Source organism: Emydura macquarii, unplaced genomic scaffold (genome assembly GCF_026122565.2).
Source record: "Emydura macquarii macquarii isolate MOO-44397 ecotype Brisbane River unplaced genomic scaffold, CSIRO-AGI_Emac_v2 contig_1790, whole genome shotgun sequence".
Taxonomy (NCBI): domain Eukaryota; kingdom Metazoa; phylum Chordata; order Testudines; family Chelidae; genus Emydura; species Emydura macquarii.
In genome coordinates this window covers 18,431,513-18,454,795 of record NW_027131927.1, presented here as the reverse complement: position 1 = coordinate 18,454,795, position 23,283 = coordinate 18,431,513, and the positions used below count along the sequence as shown (strand labels likewise).

The following is a 23,283-nucleotide window of genomic DNA, read 5'->3' as shown; positions in this document are numbered from 1 at the left end:
CGCCAGGCTTCCATGCAAGTGGATGAAGTGAACGTGCTCGGGCTGCAGCTGCAGGGGCCCCTCCCCGAGGAGGTAAATCTGTCCTAGTGGGGCAGAGAAAAAGCCCGAGGCGCTTCTCTTCCCGGGACACCCGCCCCGCGCCCCCCGCCGGCTCTTCGCCAGGACCGGCTGAGAGGAGAAGCCCGGAGGAGCTGATCGGCAGCCGGCTCGAGGAGCTGGAGCCGCGCGCGCCCAGCCCGGCAGAGGGACGAAGGGAAAGTAAAGTGAGCGGGGGAGCGGGCGAGCCTGTAACACCAGAAGCCCTGCCCGGCTCAGTCACCCAGGCTCCGCCCCCAGCCCCTCGCCTGCCCCGGGCCGGTGACGCCGCTCGCTCGGCACGGCCGCTGTGGCACTGGGGGGAGCGGGGAAGGGGACGGCCCGAGGCGAGTCCCGGCTTTAAAAGTGGAGCGAGGAGGTTGCTCCTGTCCTAGAGCACAGCAGCGCCGCTCGGCAGCCGCCTCCCGCCTGGTCCCCGCCCGCTCCAGCTCCCCCTGGCCAGCGGAGCGCCCCGCCAGTGCCACGCTCCACCCGCCTGCGCTGCTGCCCTGCCAGGGGCCGGCCCGCGCCGCGGAGCTGCCGTTCCCGCCTGGCCACCCGCCCCGGACACGCACCATGCCTCGCGCCGCGTGCTGAGAGAGTCGCCCCGGCCCCGGAGCTAACCCGCCCAGCGCCGCGGCCAGCCCAGCCCAGCCCACCGCTGCAGCCGCAGCCTCAGCCCGCTGCCAAGCTGGAGGAGCGACGGAAGGCGGACCCCGTCCCCAGGAGGTGAGAGCAGAGCAGGGGGCTCCTGGGGGCTGGGGCGCGGGGAGGGGAGGGGAGAGAAACGGGGGGCAGGGGCAGTGGAGGGACTGGTCAGTGGGCAGGTGGGCTCTGGCAGGGAGGGACGGAGCCGGGAGGCAGCTCCAGTTGGAGCGGTGCAGCCCCTCCTCCCTCTCTCGGGGGTTTCCTGTACCTGGACACTGGACTCCACTCCGTCCTGACGCTCGGGGCGAGGGGCTCAGCCTGGCCGGGCCGGAAGGTGCCTGATGTGAGCGGGTCTGTCCGTGGGACTCTCCAGCCGGCCAACACGGGGCTTAGGGGGCAGGGAGAGGACTTGGTGTGCGCGTTAGAGCTACATGCATGAGTCCCGGCGGTGCATTTTACACACGGGGTGTGTGTGTGTGTGTGTGTGTGTGTGTGTGTAAGTGGACCCAGCCTATTCTGCAAGGAGGTGAGCCAAGAAACGGGGGCTCCGAGCCCTGCCCAGGCAAAGATCTTTTAAAAAGCAGGAAAGAGCTCAACACATGCATTTTACAGGAGTTTCGTTGCATGTGTATCAAAGAAAACAGCTATTACTCAAGAGTGTATGCAAGATTTAGAGAGTGCAAATGCTTATGTCTGTGTATATACACATGTACACGCAAGATACACGTATGTTACTTAGGTATACAAGTTATAGCCTCCTGCACTCTGATTTGCACACCTGGACTCTAATGGCCATACAGACTCCTACTGAAGTCATTAGGGCTGTCAAAGAGTGCAAGGGTCCATCTGCGTGAACCAGATTGTTGGACCTGAGGCTCTTATCTGTTGCGTGTACAGTAATTTTATATTGCTTTCCACAAGTGGTTAAATAATTCTTCTGTTGTTAGCATTCAATTTGATGGCATATCTCTGATGAATGCTGAATTTTACTTGCATGAGGAAAAACAGGCTTGCCACCCTGAGAACTGAAAATACAATCCCTCTTTCTGTGGTAAGTTTAACTGAAAGTGGCTTCCTTGCGCTGGCAAGGAGTGCTGGTTTGGACCTAAAATGGGAAATGCATATGGCTAGGTCTGACTTTTTACATTGGATAGAAAACTGGGGAGGGGGGGAGATTTTTAACATCTGTGTAAAAAGTGACATTGAATTTATTTTTCCTTCACTCACATCTGTCTGGTGTTTACCGGTTGTTATCTGACTGTTTTAAAACAGCTTTTGTTCGGAAACTTTTTATAAATAAGTAAAGGTTACTAGTTAAACTGTCAGCAATAACCATTTCAAGGAGATCTATTTCCATAAACGGTCTTAGTATCTCATCTGGCATTTTGTTGAATGAGAATATTCCACTCATAAACTAGCTGAGAAGTTTCTTGTCCAATCATCTCTCTCCTTTCTTTCTTGAACTTCCTGCTAAGAATTCTAGTCCTCAGGTGCTCCACTCAGTGAAGAACAGATGTGAAAATGAGTGTTAAATCATCATTTTATTCTCATATTCTTGTTTTCTGCTACATCGTTAAGTATTAATCAATGTCTCCTTTGTTAGGAGGGCATTTTTTTTTAGCACCTGTATTCAAAAAAGATTATAGTGCTTCATAATAAATGCCTTGGAGCTTCATGGAGACTCTGTTTCAAAAACTATTGAATGTATCAGGCTTGATGCTGCAAGGAAGGTACTTAGCACCCCTGACAAGTGACAAGCACCTTCAGCTCCCACTGAAGTCAGTGGCAGTTCAGGGTGCTCAGCATGTCATAAGTTTCAGCCCTTAACCACCAAGGGCCTGATATTGAAGACACTTATGAACTAAGTAATTTTATTCACAGATGTAGTTCCATTAAGTTGGAGGGGACTTCTGTGAATAGAATTACTCATGTGCCTAGGTATTTGCAGTGACCCTAAGGTACAGTGGTAGCTTAACACAAATCCAGTGAAGACACATTTCACTCAGTACAGATACTTTGGCCATGTCTACACTACCACTTATGCCTGCAAAACTTACGTTGCTCAGGAGTGTGGGGAAAAAACATTCCCTGAGCAATACAAGTTTTGCTGGTATAAGTGGCAGTGTGCACAATGCTATGTTGATGGGAGACTTTTCTCTTGTTGGCACAGAGCAGTCACACAAGCGATCTTACAGCGGTGCAGTTGTATGGGTATAACTGTGCCACTGTAAGCTCGCTAGTGTAGATATGGCCTTAGAAATAAAAATGACTGAGATGTACGATTTGCTTTGTATCTAAAAATTTCACACTTACAACATGCTTGCTGCTTAGTGGCTTAATTGTTCCAATTTTGCCTAAAAGGTTAATTTTTTCCATAGTTAAACTTGGCTTGATGATTTTAGCAAAATGTTAAACAGCCAAGCATTTTATGTGGGAGCAGAATTTGCTACTTGCTAGTGTGCTATCTTGTGAAACATATCTAGTTCTTACTTTGTTTGGAAATCAGAAATTATCAGTGTATATAAAAGAGGCGAGAGTCTTCATACTAGAACTAGTTTACTTGTAATTATCTTTATTTCCCATTCAGATGCAGAATCTTAAATGGAATTGTGTTTTTGCATATATTTTGTATTGCAGGGACTTGTTAAGTTGCAGTGGTCTATCTCTTTCAATATCTTATAAGTATTTTAGTGCTGAAGTAAATACAGTATCTTTCAAAGTGACTTTTATGGTTTTGTTGTGGAATCACAGATATTAGAAGGCTCCATTTCATTTCCAGGTTTTTGCTGACATTAAATTGTAAGGATACAGCTCTAGCTCTTTGTGAATGGCAGTACAACCCTGAGATTCAAATAGTGCCTTGTTTGTTGTTCCCTCTCTCTTTTCCCCGCCCCCCCCAGAGTGAAAACATGAAACAGTAATAGATTTTGTTTCACTTCAAAGGAAAACAGATTTCCCCCCCCCCCCCATCTCCACCACTTTCATTATGTGTGAATTTCAGCTCTCTAAAAGAATTTGCAGAGCTGACTGCCTGATGTGTTGTTGGTATCATAAGTTGAAAATGAGGTGCTAGGGGAGCATAGGCATATGTTGCTGTTTTTTTTTTTTGGGGTTCTTTTTTTTTTAAAAGGGGTGACAGAGTAAAGACCCTGACTTGTTAATTTTGTATCATCTGGAGGGCATTTTAAGTAATTGGGTTTTAAAAGAAATACTGTAGGGGAACCTTCAAAATACATTGTGATAATCTTACTGTCTGTCCGTGTATGGCAAATACTAAGACTACTGATACCTTGTGCTGATCACTAAAGAGGAGATTTATGCACAAAGTGCAAATTAAAGGAAAAGTCTGTGTAAGAATGGAAAATATGTGTTCATTTGTAAATCATGTTGTTCTCTGATTTGCCTGCCTGTCATTGAGGGCGCCATACTCAAGTATGAGAAGTTTCTTTTAGTGACGTTGATAAAGCAGGTTAAGTTTTCATCTCAAGGAGTCTCTGGTTGCAATAAAATTTTGAAGATGCATTAATATATGACATGTAGGCTGTGGATTTTTTTCAATGTTATGAATGTATATCTTTTTATTCTTAAAAACCAGTTTTCAACATTTTTCTGAAATGGTATAGTAGTGTTATCAGCCATCTATTCTCAATAGATGAAATCTTAGTATAAATGACTCTTATTTAACGGGCAGGTAGTAGTAAATACAAATTTTTTTTTTTTTGTAGAAAATGACTTCCTGAGGAAAATAGCCAATTGAGTAAGACGGAGTTCGTAAGAATACATGCATCAGTACTCACTTTCATTATTTCTGCAATGTTTTTATGTGCCATTCGATTAGTGCAGATTGCTGGTCTTTTGAGTGAATCTTAAGCATTTTTGTCACAACTGCATAGGTAAAAGGATCTGTAATTATCAAGCAAACTAAGCTCTGTCAAACTACAGCCTGCGCCTTGCCCCTCTGTTGCAGTTTTGAGTGTGGCCAGGGATAGGAGGGAGGAATGATGCAAACTCCCCTCCATTTTGGAGTTTGGATTATGTTCTTTACTTACTTCACTGTTTGGGTTACTTTATTGAAAATCAGTAGCCCTGATGTTTTCTCTGACCCTACTCCTTCCAGTCTGTTACTGTGCCCCATGGATTGTGGTGGCATCATTATAACAGATCCTTGCCCTGCTCTGGAGGCTTGGCTTTGAGGAATATTCTTTGTATATTTGCTTCAGAATCTGGACTCCTGTAGCCTGTTCCAAGGTTCCTGCAACAGCCAGTATCAGGTCCATCTTTTGATTCTGTGTCAAGAGCAATCATCAGCTGTTGTGTGGCTTAAAATTTGTTCAGAAAACTTTGGAAAGTGTGACTTTAAAATCCACACAACCATGAAAAATTAAATTTAGGATTGGTAGAGGTGGAATGTGTGGGTTATCTCATGTCACTATGCTAATTTTGGTGGTTTTAGATAGAAAAGTGTGATAGAGGGACCACATTTACTTCTGTTATTTTAAAACACACACACACACACACACACACACACACAAAAAAACACCACACCGCCCTTCTGTAACAAAGAAAACTGTGGTAGGGAGAAGGAAAGTGCCATGGTTAAACTTGTCCTATTACTGTGTGGCTTGATGACAAAATAGAGATCTGCACCATTGGTGTAAAGAGTAAGAGTGAAATCCTGGCCCTATTGAAGTCAATGGGAATTTTGTCATTGGCTTCAGTGAGGCCAGGTTTTCACCCTGAACCTTCCTCTGATCTATCCTTTGTTTAATCTGTACTATCTCTATTTGCTTTAGATTGCAAGTTCCTTGGGGCAGGGACATTCCTTCTTATGTTAGCACAGTGCTGAGTCTGCTGATAGCATTTGCTTTTATAATAAAAAGCTGTTACAGTGTGTTGTGTAAATAAGAGGTTACAGAGCTTTGTGTAACTATTCAGATGAATTTATAATGTGCTCTTTCTTCTGAAGTATTGGCTAGCATATAAATGTGTATCTTGAACTCTTTAGAACTTATTTACTCAGTATTTATTGTATGATGGCTTCAAAGGAAGAATCATGGTCTGTTAGGTCAAAGTTAGTATACTGACATTTTAGTTTGAAGATACATCTGTTGGGTCAATGGAGGTGCTGAAAATGCACTGTAAATTCGTATCGGTAAATTGCTGCACGTGAACATGAAGTACTCATTTTAAAAAGAAAATACCCTGGTTACTCTTTTAAAATAAAGCCTTTTTAAATGAGACTTTTAGGATTTTTTTTAGTTATACACCTGCATCACACCTAAAAGGTTTTTTGTTTTTTTCCACTTTTCCCCCATCAACAGGTTTAATTTTATTATTTGCAAGGGGCAAAGTGCACAGTACTTGTGTGATCTTGACTGAAGCTCATTTGAGTAGAGGCTACTAATTGTATTGGAGGTTCCCAAACTGGACCACTTGTGTCCTGCTAAGAGCTAGCTGATCACATAGTGATGGCTATCCTCCTTGTGTCCTGTTGCTACACTGCAGTGAATGACAGCTAAAATACCTTAAATACTCCTGCTATTTATATTTCTTCATGTAAGTAATTGTTGTAGTTGCCCCAAGGAGGTATTGTGATAGTCTGCACAATTTTTAATGGAAGAAGAGTTGTCTGAGAGTGGCCCTGATTCAGATCTCATGTTTTACACCATTTTTAGACATCAGCGGAGTTATACCCTGATTCATGGTAGTATAAGTAAGATGAGAATCAGGCCCCTGCTGTCTGTTAAGATGTGATCCACTCTGTGGAAAAAGTTTGAGACCCCGTGAATTCTATCATATTGTGGGAGTGATCCTGCCATGGACCTCCGGAGAAGCAAGAATAGGTTCTGTTTTCTAATTTTTCTAGCAAGAAAAGCAGTTAATTAAAGAATTAGATAAACTGAGAATCTGTTTTTCACTTGGGATTCAAATAAAATGTGAACCCTAAATTCTAGAAGCACCTAGCATTAGTATAATTTGGCAGAATGGAGGAGAGGGCAGGGAGGGGTTATTTAAAAAAAAAAAAAAAAAAAAAAAAGAGCTAGGAGAGTGCTATTTGGGGCATAGGACAAACTCTGCTCCAGTTTCTTCCCTCCCTTCACCCCAGGGGATAATTCCATAGAAATTCTCACTGTGGGAGTTCCGCATATTGGGGGAGATCTAACCATAAATCTTGAGAAGGAGAATTGTAGCTGAAAATTTGTATTTAGGAGACTGTCAGCATTTTCTTGATAACAAGTAGAATTGTTTATAGCACATGCTGAATATCAAAGTCAGCATTTGAATTGTGCCTTTATATGTATATGTCCCTGCTGATAAGTCTTGCTTAGATTTATGCAAATCAAATGGGGCTCGCTCTTCAAAAGCAAAAAAGTCTGAGAGCTGGCAGTTTCTACTGAAGAAGCATAGCATGTGTCTGCACTTCAGAATGCCATTCACCATGTGTGAAGAAGAGTATATTGGTTCAACAGAGTCTGGTTCTGAGAAATGTTGTCTCAGTGATGAGTATGCTCTAAATGCCAGTAAAATTGCAGAGACAAGGTGAGTAAGGTAATATCTTTGGCTGGACCAACTTCTGTTGGTGAGAGAGACAAGCTTTTGAGCCCCACAGAGTTCGTCTCTCTCACTAACAGAAGTTGGTCCAGTCAAAGATATTATCCCACTTACCTTGTCTCTCTAATATGATGGGACTGATATGGCTACAACTACACTGCATTTGGTAAAATTGCAGTATTTCTTTTGAAAGAAGAAGTTTTGATGCATCACTCAAAGCACTACTTTCTCTTGTGTTCAAGGAACAGTAGAAATAGTGGCAGGCTGGGTTGGGGTCAGGATACAGTGATAAGTGGGGATTAGGCATGCATAAATAGGAGTTAAAATAAATGAATAAAATTAGATGCATGCAGTGCCACTAAGCTAATTAATGATCTCATGTTTGTAATCTTTATTCCCCACTTTCCCCTTTATCTTTCTTCTTTTTTATTGTCTTCCTCATCTTGTCATGATCCTACTCAGATAATAAAGCTGTCTGGAGAATGTTCTGTTTTTCCTCTAATTGCTCTGTGGCACACCACTCACCCTATTGAATTCTCAGTTCACAAGTAAATTCTTGTGTTCTGATGATTTAGGCCGTGTCTACACTACAAAGGTAAGTGGACCTATGGTAGGTCGACTTACAGCCAGCGCATTAATTACTGCAGTTGCTGATGTCCGCACTACCCTCTTTGGGTCAGTGGTGTGTGTCTTCACCAGCAGCACTTCCACTGACCTAAAAGAGGCAGTGTGGGGAGCTGAGAGCTCCGCTGGCAGCTCCCTGTCAGGAACCCGGCTGGCCCACAGGCTTCCGGGCTCCCAGCTGCCCTCCTTGCTGTCCATCTCTTCTTCTGCCTCTTGTCCCTGTCCATCTCTTCTCCTGCCTGCCTCTTCTTCTCTTTCCCTGTACTGTCCCTTGGAGGATGATCTTGGATAGGCCAGATGACCTTGTTACATGGCTGTACCACTTCAGCTTGCACTTCTTCACGGTCGTCAGGAGATCTTCATGTGACCCAGCACATTGGGTGATGATGTTACGAACCTTTTCATTAGTGACGTGGTCGAGGTAGGAGATGCCCAAGATTTTACGGAAATATCTCCTCTCCACTGCCTGTATTTTCTGTTCAAGTTCTGCCGTAAGGGTCCAAGTCTCGCACGCATACAAAAAAAATGGAGATGACAGCGTGTGCAGCGGTTTCAGTTTGGACTTTAGGGAGATGTTCTTATTCCTCCAAATTGGCTTTAACTTTGACAGTTCTGCTATTGTTTGTGCAGTTCTTGCCAGAATTTCTGCCTTTGATCCCTTGTCAGTGATGATTGCTCTCAGATACTTGAACTATTTCACTGTCTCCAGCTCTTGTTCACTGACAGTGATGCATGAGTTGATCCCGTCACATTTGTTTGTCATCAGCTTGGTTTTCTCTGCACTAATTTCCATGCCATACTTTGCAGAGGTTTCATCCAGTTGTTTCACAAGGTTAGCAAGATCCTCTTCGCTACCTGCCAGGCCGTCAGTGTCATCAGCGAACCGAAGATTTGAGATTGTTTGCCCCCAATACTGACTGTGCATGTATGATCTTTTAGGGCATCTGTCATTATGCGCTCCAAATAGATGTTAAACCGCATGGGTGAAAGAAAGCAGCCTTGCTGGACTCCAGTAGTGGTGTAAAACCACTCTCTTAATGTGCCATTAATGAGAACTGCACTGTTGGCCTTGGCATACAGTTGTTTAATGATAAACTTATGACCAATACTGTATTGCTTCATAGTTGCCCAGAGAGCTTCATGCCATACTCTGTTAAATGCCTTTTTGAAGTCAACAAAGATGTGGTAGATATCCTGCTGGTGTTGTAAGTACTTCTCACATAGAACACGAAGATTGAAAATCTGTTCTATGGTACTTCTTTCAGCTTGAAAGCCAGCCTGTTCTTCAGTGGTGATATTCTCCGCTTGTGGCTTCAATCTGTTCAATATGACTTTCAGCACACTTTGCTGGGATGGCTAATTAAGCTTGTAGTCTGGTCGTTTTGACACAGTTGCAGGTTGCATTTCTTTGGGAGAGTAATGATTAATGACTTTGTCCACATGTAGAGCCACTCACTGGTCTGCCCGATCTTATTGCAGATCTTGGTGAGTACTTAGAGTCAGGAACAAATCAAAGATTGCTATTATTATTTCACTTATGATTGCAGGCATATGCAACTATGAGATAAGCTACTTGTTGTTTCAGTCTCAAAATATTTTTTAAAACAATGTTTAGAAGTGTGAGCAGGTTCAGATTTCTGCTTTGCTACAATTTAAAATGTTTGTCAATAAACTCTAGAACATCTCATACTTTAAGTAACTCTTAATTGTCCTGACATCAAAAAGTCCTAATCCCTGAATATCACATCTGGACAATCCTAGACATCCTGGAAATACAGATTTAAGACTGCAGATTACTAAAATTCCTTTACTTCTGCCATTTACCATTATAATAATTGTTTCATTCAATTCTAACATAATTGTTGCCTTAATTAAATGTTCTAATTTAAAATATTCTGAGATTTAATATATTGACTTGAAGCTTTTATATAATGCTTTTCTTCCCCAAAACAAACTGACCACTACGAGGTACAGTCTATTCATTTATTTTTGTGTGTGATTAATTCTTTGAGTTTCATAAAGAAACAGACAACAAAGATACAAAAAGATAAATGATTTCCAGCTTGTATGTTTTCAAATACTGCATGCTTCTTGGAATCTCCAGTAAAATTATGGAATTATGCAATTTTATAATTTATCAAAGTTGCAAGATAGTACAAAACCAGACAATACTACATAGACATAACAACATGTTAGCGTAGGAGTAACAGTAATAAAATAGGAGAAGACATACATGAATAGGGTAGGAAGATACCAGGTGGGAGGGGAGGCATTCAGAAGAATGGAGGTCTGGCATTCTTTTCTATCCAAATTGGTCCTGTTTCTAGGTACAAACTTTTTCAAATTCATATAATTGCTATCTATGGCAAAGAGTTGTTCATTCTTTGGCTGCTAACTAAGACTGGTCCAAATGCCACACACTATTCTGGGCATAAACCTACTCTTCCATTTTTGTAAAATCATGTACTTGGTGATTGTTACAGCCTTCAAGAACCAAAGTCTTTGTGGTGGAGTTAAACACAGTTTAGCAGATCAGTTCGTGGAATTTAATTTCCTTTTGGGGTTCTGGTAAGGAAAATTGAGTGGTTTATGATCCAATCATAAGTTATGAAACAAATTACAATCAATGCAGCTCTTCTAGTTTCCTGTGTGTTATCTTCTAATTTTTTACTTTATTTAATTAAGGACCATGTTTCCCATTTAGCCTCAGTTGGCTTCCATATTTGGGAACAGTTTTGAACCTGCACTTTGTCACTTTTACATCAAAGTCCCTGCCTGCAAATCTAGGACGCTGACATTTACATTACATAAATGGTGAGTGCAGGTAGAAAACAGTGCTTACAAATATGGAATCCACTATCTGAAATCTGGCCCTAAGCAATACAATGCGGAGTGTAATTTTTCATTGGTGACAGGTTATTGCTACCAATCTGATGAAATTAACTAAACAGACTAAAATTGTACATGAATCCATTAAAGTCCCTCCCTGGCCGCCTGTATCAGAGTTTAGGTTTTACATTTTTCTGCATGTTGGCACAGTGAGCCAGTATTAAGTCATAAATCCTAGTGGGCTAGTATAGGCAACTAGTTTGGACTGCTTTTTCCAAGGTTTTTTGACCCTTGTATCCTGCATCTCTGGTTTAAGTCACTACTACTTCTTGAAGAAAATGTCAAATAGATTATTTTGAATGATACTGATAATTTTAGCCTTTAGTTAAGATAAGTTTAACCTTTGTGTAACCTTTAGGCAAAAGAAGTGGATCTGAGCCCTAATTAGTATATTGTCAATAACGTGTATAGACTTTGATTGTTTCTCATTGTAGATACAGAAATAGAATTTAAACACCTTAAATGAGGTTGTTTTCACCACTGGTATATTTTAGTTTTTATCATCTCTGGAGTATCCTGATCTCAGTGTTTCTAAACTTAGCATTTAACCTTGATCAGAAAGTTTCAGTTAACTGTTTTTTATTATACCTGAAGCTATAAAACTAACACTTCAGCCACATTATTAAACACTTGTAGTTGAAAGCCAAGCATTCTGAATCATTCATTGAGGTTGCTAAATATAATTAGTTTCTGTGTGTAAGTTGGAGTTGTGTAATGTTGCTTAACAGACAAGTGACAAGTAGTGTTTCAGTGTATAGAATGACTTCTCAGTGCACTGGGATTGGGTAAAACCCATGTGTGCTAAATGTGAATTCACATGCATATGTGTTGAAATAGGAATTTCACGCACAAATTTCACTTAAGCCCCATCGTGCACAGATATCTTTGTAACCACAGTGCTGTGAATTTTGCTTGTTATAAAATTAAACTGACTGACACAGTCTCTATTTCTGACAATTGCTGTCCTCAGCTGTGACCACTATCACCACTCTTTAGCAGTAGTTCTGTCTTACTGACCATCCTCGTGGATTGCCTATTTCTAGCCAGAAACAATCATAGCAGGAAACAAAGACGTAGTCATTCTCTCCAATACTTAATGGAGACTTTCATTTGAAAGTCTTAACGATGCAAACATATTGAGAACAGTGTTATGTGTATTATACAGCATCTCATGGCCTATATGGGTAGTGATGATGTTGAACTACTGTGTCAATCTGAAGGGCTCTGTCCCAGATGAAATGTAAATGACATGATCTACAGGAGCAATTCCTTCCCAATACCATGAAATGAATGGTATAATGTTCTTGAAATAGGAACTTAAAACAAATGAAGTGAGTGGAGTTTTCACACAGTAAGCACCTGTATAAACAATATTATAACGTTGGGAAAGACAAGTCAAAGTAGTACAGTCTAATTGGCTGAATGTGCTTTCATAATGTCGAAATACTACAGGCCCAATTCTGCCACCCTTACTTGTACTTATTGGGACTACTCACGTAGGCCCCAGTCCAGCAAAGTGTTTAAGCACTTAATTTTAAGAATGTGAGTAACCTTATTTGGGTTAGGAAGGAATTTTCCCCTGGTCAGATTTGCAGATACCTGAGGTTTTTTTTCCCCCCTTTTCTCTGTAGCTTGAGGCACGGGTTGCTTGCTGGTTAGATTAAGGTGGATTCTCTGTAATTTGACGTGTCTTTAAATCAAGATTTGATACTTCAGTAACAGGAGCGGGTGGGTGAAGTTCTATGGCCTGCAATGTGCAGGAGGTCTGACTACATTATCATGATGGGCCCTTCTGGTCGTAAAGTCTATGAGTCTGAGTCTGTTGATTTCAGTGGGACTGCTCTTACTCAAAACTAAATCTGTGTTTGAAGTGCTTTTCTGAATTGGCACCTATCTGAATAGCCCGTTGAAATGCATGGTAAGGTAATGCACACTGTGAATAAGGGTGACAGACTGGGCCCTTACGAGGCATAAAAACCTTTCTATTGAACAACATCTAAACTTTATAAATGTACTATGTCTAGCCCCTGCTATAAATGACCTGTTCTCTGGGTTGAAAGTCCCCTCAATGCTGATGGCCCGCATGAGGTTCTGTGTGTCACATCAACTCTGAATCAGGGGTTTAAGTGTGGTGTAAACAGTGTATGAGGCCTTATGCATTGAATTTCACTTGGAAGATCTATCAGATGGCATCAGTAATGTTGTTGGGGGAAATATTTAGGTTACACAAAGTTAAGTGCTTTCACTTTATTTCTCTAGTACATTATTGACACATCAAAGCAATGGGAGAAAGGGAAAAATTAATCTTGTTTCAAGGCAAGTAGGCTAATTACAGAAATACGGTGTTGGGATGAATTGGGGATGGTTCTGTCTTCACCACTTTGGAATTGTGGATAATTTTAGGCAATTGTGTCATGGAAAAGCCTATATGTAAGTGGGCCATGTATGTCTTTGTCAGGCCAGAAACAATAGTGAATGGTCAGCACTCGATTGTCTATTCAAAGTAGAGTACTGAGGAGCAATAGGTTTGCTCTAGCTGGGAGAACACCTTTTCTCATCTTGTCTGAAGGGAGGGGGTTGAAAGCAGTGGGAAATTACCAAAAGCCTGAACAAAAGAAGCAGGTGACTCCATCCAGCAGGAGTCTATAAAGGGATTCACAGGGGAAACTGAGGAAAGAGCCAGATTAAGATGAGGGAGGCTGCTTCAGGGGCAGGGCAGGAGGGGGGGCAGAAGATCCTACTGGCCTTCCAGATGGAATACTGAAGATTTCCTCCATGGACTCCCAAGGGACGGGTGAGCTAGTGAGGGATGCTGCGGTGGGGATGTTTTATTTTGTGCTTTGCATCATTAAATATAAGTGAGCATAAAAGATGTTAGACTGGGCAGGACGGGTGGGAGGACTGCCTCACAACCTCTATGGGCCTCTCAAAGAGTTAGCTTGTAGCCAGAAGCTTTGCACCTTTTGCGCTGGACTTCTGGGAGACTGGTGTATTTAAGCACTGGGCAGCCTGAAGCGTCAGTGCTGCATCTGAAGGCGCTAGGCATCTGGTCAGTGGTGGTGGAAACTTGGGGGTGGTGGAAGCAGAAGGCTGCTTCCTGAGTGTGTGCTGAGGGACCTGAGACTGGGGTAGTGGCTGGACTCCGTTCAGGTGCCAAAAGCTTGAAACACCCAAGAGATCCAGAACATAGGGGCTTCGATTTCCCTCACAGCAGTCCTCATGGGTGGCCAGGAAAGGGTCTTTGCTACTCAGCTATGCATAAAGATTTCCCTACAGCAGCACATGTTTGTTGTTTAGAGAGGTTAAAAATTAATATCGGCCCCTCCCTACTTTTGTATGAATATTAACAGTGATCGTTATGAAACATAAGTTATGATTGTTGGACTCATCTGGTTTTCTGGAAGCAAGGACAATCTAATGCAAACAACCTATCTGTTTTCCATGTCATGAAAACATTTTCAGAGCTGTTGTGGCCTTCGTTGGACAGTGTATTTTATATTTAGTCTTGCTCACAGAAATGGATTTTGACAGCTTTTTGGGGGAAGCTGAGTTCCAGTGTTATCTCTCATTTCAATCAAGAGTGATTTCAGTTAGTGTGGTGGGGGGAAAAGGCCTGTCTTTGGATTTGTGATGTGGAAATGCTTCCTTTTAATTAATGCATTAGTTGGATTCTCTCTCTACTTTTTCAGTTTAATGTGGATAGTGTAACTGGAAAGGATTAACATAAAAAGTGATGAAAAGCATTTTAATCTGAAAACTGACCCATTAGGAAGGATAGATTGCTTTTTAAAATAGTGCATTACACAGATTAAAAAAAACCCCTTTTTTAGAGAAATATAGAGTTTTGAATCCAAAGTGAAGGAAGAGAATAATCCAATAAGATCAGTTTAATTACTTGTGTGACTCAGAAATGTGACTTAAAAAAACCCCCAAACCCTAAAATGTTAATTTGGGGGAGGGGGAGAAGGGGAGAATATCAGAGTTATATTTTTATGACACTGACTTTCTAAATGGGTTATTTCATGGATTGATCCATAGCACATTGATGTCAATGGGAGTTTTTCCGTTGACTCCAACTGGCTTTGAATTGGGTCCTTGATGCACTGTTCCTGTATCACAGGCACTCCAGTTTGATTAATTTATATACAGCTCCAGTAAAGCCATATCTTGAAAATAAACACACAATCAAATCTGCAATACACATAAAATAATGGTCACATAACTTTGAATATCATTTAACATTTTACACTGGGAATGGCATACTAGACTCTTGAACAAAATCATAGACCCTCAGGAATCATTGCAAAACAAAACCTCTTTGTTCTTCAAATTTCATTTAGGTCACCACCATCGCTCCATTAAAAGTTCAGTGGTTCAAGATACAGAATCAGAAAAACAACTCTGTGGAAATCCTAGCCTGTTTCTTGTAATATCTTCAATAGAACTGAATAAAGAGAGAGATCTTGTTTGTAGCTTTTACCCTAATTACCCAATTTAAATGAACAAGTAAATTAGGGGAGCTCAAAGCCAATGCAATTCACTGAAGATTAGCTATACATCTTACTTTTTTTATTAAAAAGCAGTGCAATACTAATTCTTGCACATCACATTCATGGTTGAGCATGCTGAGCGTAGTGTGGTCCTCAGATGATGGAGAGATATATGGGATTGGTAAAGATTTCCGTTGTTATTTCTGTACAAGTAAAACAAGCCGTCTTACACTGCTTTTGCTTTTTTTACCCTTAACCAACTATTAGGACACACTTGTCTTAAATCTTGCTGGTACAGTAATGGGTTGGGTTGCAAACCTCTTCTGCTAACTGGGACAAAGGATTTAGTATTCTCTTGGGGCCTGATCCTGTGAGGTGACAAGTACCTTCAACTTAGCGGAGGGTGCTTAACATCTTCCAGGAGATGCTCAGCACCTTTCAGCATCAGAACCTTGCTTTGAAAATTCCTGTAATAGAACTGAAGTCTTGAACTGTGGTATCAATCCAGTTTTCTGGCCATAGTCCCAGGGCAATCATTCTACTTAGTAGAGCAGTACAAATGCAAGATAATGGGTGCAGATAACCAGGATTTAATATTATATTAGATTATTTTCCTTTTACCTTTAAACAGCTTTATTTAGATTAGATGTTCCTTGTAAAACAGTTCATTGTTAAATGGTGTCTCCCAGAAACCTGCATACAGTGTTACAAAGCTCAGCTGGAGGATAGCTGGCTGTAATCTGGCAACAAATTTCAGGGTGTTACCTGCAACTGGCATTTTAAGATGCTTATGTCTCCACCAAAGTAATCTGTTGGTAACTTTTGCCTCTCTTGATATTTTCAAAAGCACAAATCCAAATGCCATTGACTTCCAATGGGAGTGGGGCACCTAATGCTCACTTGTACCTTTCACAATCTTCCCCCTATTTTCTTAAAATAGGTTCCAAGCTAAAGATAATCAATTTGAAATTTGTGGGAATGCACTTCTGTGCGCCCAATATTTAGAAATCTATGACTAGTGGTGTAAAAGGTTTTATTGTCATGATATTGGGATGATCCTATTAATTACTCATGTGGCAAGATCAAGATCAAGTTATGCAAGTTCATGCCAATTAAGTCATACTTTTCACTGCATTACCTGTTCCCAGCCCACTAACGCATTTCTTTGGTAGTTACTGTAACGTTCCAAACAACAGAACAACTTCAGAGAGTTGCCACTTTCTTTTTAATCAACATGCCAGGGAAATATTTCTTTGGCCCTCTAAGGATAGGAATGGAAGCATTATTTTGCACCATCATGTATGCTGTGTATGCCACGTGGATTACGGGAAAAACTATTTGATAAATTTTTTAGAATAATGGTTCTCAGACTTGAAGACCTACTTTATCACATCTTAAAACTCAAAGGTACTTGGTCCTGCCACTTTTACCATTTTAATCAGTGTAGTTAGTACTTTAAATCAACCTGTGTATTACCAGTGTTACCTGTACTACAGTTTCAGAACTGCTGTTTTAAATGTATTGTGACTGTTTTTTGTTAAATGTAACTCTGTTTCCAAAGCAGAATTGTGAATCCTACCATATAGGACTCAGAGAGCTATTAAAAGCATTTTAAAATGACTTAATAATCTTTCTAGACTTAAAATGTCCTGATGTCAAATCTCAGGCCCTTCCATGGCTAGAAGTGAGGGATACGTGTCCCACTGTGAAGCTGGAAATCTCCCCTTTGGATACAAGATTACAGCCAAATCTGCGAAACCTGTGCATATGGACAGGTCCTCCTATGGGTTTGGAAGCAGTTGGAGCTAGCTTAACATCAGTATTCATAGGAATCAGTTCCTCAGACCAGCTTGCTTGAATAGCTGTAAAATTTCTATAAGAACCTAAATATTAATCCTCTGAAAATGTAGGATACAAATGCTCTCAGCTTTAAACACATACACTCCTTGTCAGAGCTGTGATTTCTCATGTATATCTGGCAGTTCTGACTGCAGTAGTGTGTTTGGCTGGTCAGCAAGTCTATTAGTCCTTGCACTGACACCTGGTTTACTTTGGAGAACTCTGGCCTCCTGGGCTATTGTGTGGTAATGAGTATCACCTTGTTACCTTTCATTTTGCTCAAACCCCTTGGCAGTAATAATCAGTAGAAACCGCACATACCAGTTGCCTGAGGACATGTTTTGACACTGCATTTTTTTTTTTTTTTGCCAGAGCCTGATAGTTCCTAATTCTGGATCAGTATCTCATTCTCTATCCTGATTTGGGCTGATAGAAATAAATTGATCTTGGACTCCCCTTGAGTGGATGTCATTTAGAGCAATGTTTTTCAATGGCCAGTTCATGGACTGATGCTGGTCTCTGAGATCTCCCTGACACAGTTTAGGAAGGCAGTAAGCTAGTCCCTGGTATCAAAAAGGTTGAGAAACATTGATTTAGAGGAAGGTCTTATTGTTGAGGCTTCATTTGCCCATCATTATGTATTGTCTGCTCAGCACATTAGCTCTGAGGTTCCACATACCTGTTATGTGCATCACGTGTGACTATCTATCTAGGTCCTTATAGTATGTTGCTCGCATCACCGTATCACAGAAGTACCTTAAAGACAAGAGTTGTTTCTCTACTTACATGAAGAGGCTTTCTGTTTTCTACACCAAAACTGTCTTCTTCTGTCCACTTGTCCATTTATGTTAGAGATGGTAGTCATGGGATAAGAGGGAATGTCCTCTCCTGAATCATTAACTGATTAAAAGATAGGAAACAAAGGGGAGGAATAAATGGTCAGTTTTCAGAATGGAGTGCGGTAAATAGTGATGTCCCCCAAGAGCTTGTACTGAGACCAGTGCTGTTCAACATATTCATAAGTGATCTGGAAAAAGGGGTAAACAACGAGATGGCAAAATTTGCAGATGATACAAAACTACTTCAGACAGTAAAGTCCAAAGCAGAATACAAAGAGTTACAAAGAGATCTCTCAAAACTGTGTGATGGGGTAACAAAATGGCAGATGAAATTCAGTGTTGAAAAGTAATGCACATTGGAAAACATCATCCCAACTATACATACAAAATGAAAGGGTCTCAATTAGCTATTATCACTCAAGAAAGATCTTGGAGTCATTGTGGAGTCTGAAAACATCTACTCAATGTACAGTGGCAGTCAAAAAAGCTAACAGAATTTTGAGACTCCTTAAGAAAGAGATAATAAGGCAGAAAATATCATATTGCCTCTTTATAAATCCATGGTACGCCCACATTTTGAATACTGTGCGTAGATCTGGTCACCCCATCTAAAAAAAGATACATTGGAATTAGAAAAAGTACAGAAAAAGGCAACTAAAATGATTAGGAGTATGGAAAAGCTTCCATATGAGGAGAGATTAATAAGACTGGAACTTTTCAGCTTGGAAAAGAGATGACTAGGGGGAGATATGATAGAGATCTATAAAATCCATGACTGGTGTGGAGAAAGTAAATAAGGATGTGTTATTTACTCCTCATGACACAAAAACTAAGGATCACCAAATGAAATTAATAGGCAGCAGGTTTAAAATGAAGAAAAGGAAGTATTTCTTTACACAGTACACAGTCAACCTGTGGAACTCCTTGCCAAAGGATGTTGTGAAGGCCAAGACTATAAAGGGGTTTAAAAAAAAAACTAGATAAGTTCAAGGAGGGTAGGCTATTAGCCAGGATAGGCAGGGATTACTGTTTACCAGAGGCTGGGAATGGCCAACAGGATGGATCACTTGATGATTACCTGTTCTGTACATTCCCTCTGAAGTACCTGGCATTGGCCACTGTTGGAAGACAGGATGCTGGACTAGATGGACCATTGGTCTGACCCAGCATGGCCGTTCTTATGTTCTCATCTAGCGGTAGCAGTTTTGTTGAATAGTGTCTGAAATTATCGGTCTTGCTGCTTGTAACTCCAGTCACCTTGTGACGCTGCTGTTTTTTGTGTTTGCTGTCAGTCCCTGAATGGAGTGGATCTCTAGATGGGTGTCTCTGCTGCTGAGATTAGTATTCATTATTACGGTTTCCAATGGTCAAGTTTGGTGACCAATCCCCTGGGTATTTTAATATCTATCAGTCTAGAGAGGAGGGTACTGTGGCTGAGAAGGTTATTTTCTTCTCCTGGTGGCATTGGGCAGTCCTCAATGGTTTAGCGTGAACTACTGTGGAATCCTCAGGTGACGCTTTGCCCAAGGAAGCATTTCATACATGAGGTCATTGTGCCAATTAGCTGTAGCAGGCTTTGAATGAGCTGAGTTCTAGTCTGTTTTGATTTGGTGAAATGCAGAGTTTCTTACCAAAGCTCTGTAGGGGCAGATCCACTCTTGGGCTGATCTGAATTCCCAGGTGGCACAGGGTTTGAGATGGGTATATGCTGCTGCTCTTGAGGTTTATCATAAATCTGTGGTGGTGCAGCAGACAAATTTGTCCTCTGAGAACAAAAGAACGGCCATACTGGGTCAGATGAATAGTTCATCTAGCCCAGTATCTTGTCTTCTGATGGTGGCCAATCCAGGTGCTTCGGAAGGAATGAACAGAACAGGGCAATTATCGAGTAATCCACCCTCTGTCATCCACTCCCAACTTCTGGCAATCGGAGACTAGGTACACCTAGAGCATGGGGTTGGATCCTTGACCTATTTTCCATGATGGATCTATCCTCCATGAATGTATCTCAATCTTTTTTGAACCCAGTTATAGTTTTGGCCTTCACAACGTCCACTGACAACGAGTTCTACAGGTTGACTATGTATTGTGTGGAAAAGTACTTCCAAGTTTGTTTTTTAAACCTGCTGCCTATTGATTTCGTTGGGTGACCTGCAATTACCTCTGATCAGAATATCCTGATGGATTTAATTCATAATAAGTACATTTGTTTCCCCCGAGGTTTGAGGTTAGCATCAGCGTAGTCAGTATTTTGTTAAATACGCGCATTGTTGAGAGAAAAAACGATTCTTCTGGATGATACGGCTTGTGGTATTTTTTTTCTGTCGGTCTGACTTGGAATGTGTTGCTGGAGTTGCTGGAGGTGAGGAAATTCTTTTTTTTTCCTTTTTGGAAACCTATTTTCTTTCTTTAGGACAATAATCACGCTATCATGACACAAGGTCATCTTTCCTATGCCAGACTTCAAATGATCAGGACCATTCTTTTGCCAAAATATACTTAATAATTCTTATTACTGTGGTGTTAGGAAAATGTCCTGATATGCTGAAAAGATAAAGACTGCAGCCAGTGAATGTATTTAATCACTGTTAGCTAGGCCCCGATTCAGCAAAGCACTGAGGCACGTGCTTAAATCCTATAATGGGACGTAAACATATGGTTAAAATTAAACGTACTTGAGTGTTTTACTGAATCAGGGCCCCGATTCTGATCTGTCACACTGATGATTGCATTCTTTTAGATTGGCCCATGTGTAGATAAAGGTATTATTCCATGCAAGTAAGAGTTGCAGAATCTCTCCCTATAACTGCAAAAACACACACCAGCTATAGAAGTGTGGTTGACCAGAATAAAGGAATTAAGAGAAGTGGAAGGATTTACTGTCAGTGTTAGATTAACAACTCAATTGTTTGAGGAATGATTGGCTAAATGGAATGAAATGACTGTAAAAAACAAAAACTAAAAACAACAAACTACCCACTGTAACTAGTAACTTGCACTGACTCAACTCTCTGCATTCACTTCCTTTTTGTATTTGTTTCCATCTCGTAATACTTACATAAAAAAATTATACTGGCAAATTGTTTCTTTTGTAAAAAGTTAATAATTAACATGTTCTTTAAAATTTTCCCCCTGCAAACAAATGTATGGAATCAAACATTTCATGAAATGGTAATGTGTCTTGGCTTTGATTTTTTTTTTTTTTTTTTTAAAGGGAATTTAAGCTGTGGTCAGTGAAATGCTAAAACCACTTTAATTGATCTAAATAACAGTGTAGCATAGTGATACCAATCATATAATCTACCAAAAAAAAAAAAGGGTGGGGGGGCAGCTTTGTGATTATCATCTGTTACGGAAAAATCGCCAAACAAGCAACCTTTCACTCTCCTTTGTGTCTTGTTCAATGTTTGTTATTCAGACCATAGGTTTGGTTTGCATTTTCACTAGGTTCTAATAACTGGCTTAGGAGACCACAGTGTAAATTGATAAGAAGAAGATAAGAAGTTAGAATAGAATGAGTGGGTGCTGGTGTAAGTGGAATGAAAAGGGAAAGGTCATCTGACAAGCTGTTGGAGAAGACAATTTCTAAGAAATGTGTTCTTTGCAGAGAAAAAGAGCTTTGGGATTTGGGGAGAATGCAGCCTTGCTATAAATGAACATTTTTTTCTTTCTTTTTGGATTGAACTTGATTTATCTACAATTACATGAAATGAGAAAAACCTGAAGAAAACAGTAAGAACCAAGTCTAAATTAATTGCCACCCTCAGGAAAGATCTTTGGAGTCATTGTGGATAGTTCCCTGAAAATATCTGCTCAGTTTTCAGCAGCAGTCAAAAAAGCTTACAGTGTTAGAAACAATTCAGAAAGGGATAGAAAATAAGACAGAAAGTATCATAATGCCACTATATAAATCCATGGTACACGCACATCTTGAATACTAGAAGCAGTTGCCCCATCTCAAAAAGGATATATTAGAATTGGAAAAGTTATAGAGAAGGGCAAGAAAAATGATTAGGTGTACGGAGCAGCTTCCATATGAGGAGAAATTAAAAAGATTGAGGCTGTTCAGTTGTTTCTTTTCCAAGCTGAGGGGGGATATGATCAAGGTCTATAAAATCATTCACTTTCTCCACACCATTCATAAGGAAGTGTTACTTACTCCTTCCCATAACACACGAACCATGGCCACCCAATGGAATTAGTAGGCAGCAGGTTTAAAACAAACGTAAGGAAGTACTTCTTCGTAGAATGCACAGTCAACTGTGGGATTCATTGTCAGGGGATGTTGTGAAGGCCAAAAGTATAACTGGATTCAAACACGAATTAGATAAATTCATGGAGGATAGGTCCATTAATGGCTATTAGCTAAGATGGTCCAGGATGCAACCCCATGTCTGGGTGTCCCTTAACTTCTGACTTCCAGAAGCTGGGGCTGGACGACAGGATGGATCATTCGATAAATTGCCCTGTTCTGTTCACTCACTTTGAAGCACCTGGCATTGGCAATTGTCAGAAGACAGGCTACTGGGTTGGATGTTCCATTAGTCTGATCCAATATGGCCATGATTATGTTAACGTGGAAGCCCCTTTAGCAGCTGTCCTGACCTGTTCATTGTGGTAGATTTATGTGAACAACACATTTGTGTTACCTAGCAAAAAGGAAGGTGAGTCTCCAAGGCTTCACATGCCTTCTGGGGAAAGACAAGTGATCCACAGAGGGAGATCTGTCACACTGATCAGCTGGCCTTATCTTACTGTCTTTAGCAATGCCTCCAGCATTTGGCTTCTCTGGTGTGTTTACACTAGCACACACACAACATCAGCAAATGTGTCGCTGGTGACATCAACCAGAAACTGTTGTGAAAGCAATGGGTAAGGGGGTCTATATTTAATACTATGAAATAAAAATAGTCCATGCTACTTTGGGGTTGCTTAGACTCTGTCATCTTGGCCTTTTCCTTGACAGGATAATTGGAAAACATGAAACCTCTTAGATTTTTGTTTTTAATTAGATACTCCAACCTGTCTAGAAAATACATCTAGATACGTAGATGGCTTGTCTCACCATAGTATCTGAGCATCTCCCTATCTCACAGTGGTATTGCAAGGATAAGCTCTGTGAATGATTGTGAAGTGTCTCCTCCCATTTTATAGATGGGGAAACCTGAGGCACAAAGAATCCAAAGTGATTTAGTCAAGGTCACACAAGAACTCTGAAGCTGAGCTGGGAGTTAAACCTAGCTCTCCTAAGTCCAAATCCAGTGCCCTCGCTGTTATACCTTCCCTCATTCCCATAGCAGAAAGGCATGATTTTTAGGACTTAATCC

General features: G+C 40.9%; 1 protein-coding gene across 3 annotated transcripts in view; it reads left to right on the top strand.

Moving 5' to 3' along the window:
* The first annotated feature begins 377 nt into the window (after positions 1–377).
* The window catches only part of SLC4A4 (solute carrier family 4 member 4), a 260,171-nt gene continuing 237,265 nt past the window's right edge, over positions 378–23,283 (top strand). For 2 of the 3 annotated variants that reach the window (XM_067557014.1, XM_067557013.1), the window contains exon 1: positions 380–804. The gene's annotated coding sequence lies outside the window, so the exon portion shown is untranslated. Of the gene's footprint in view, positions 805–23,283 lie in introns of all 3 variants that reach the window. The other variant, XM_067557015.1, reaches the window with a different exon arrangement.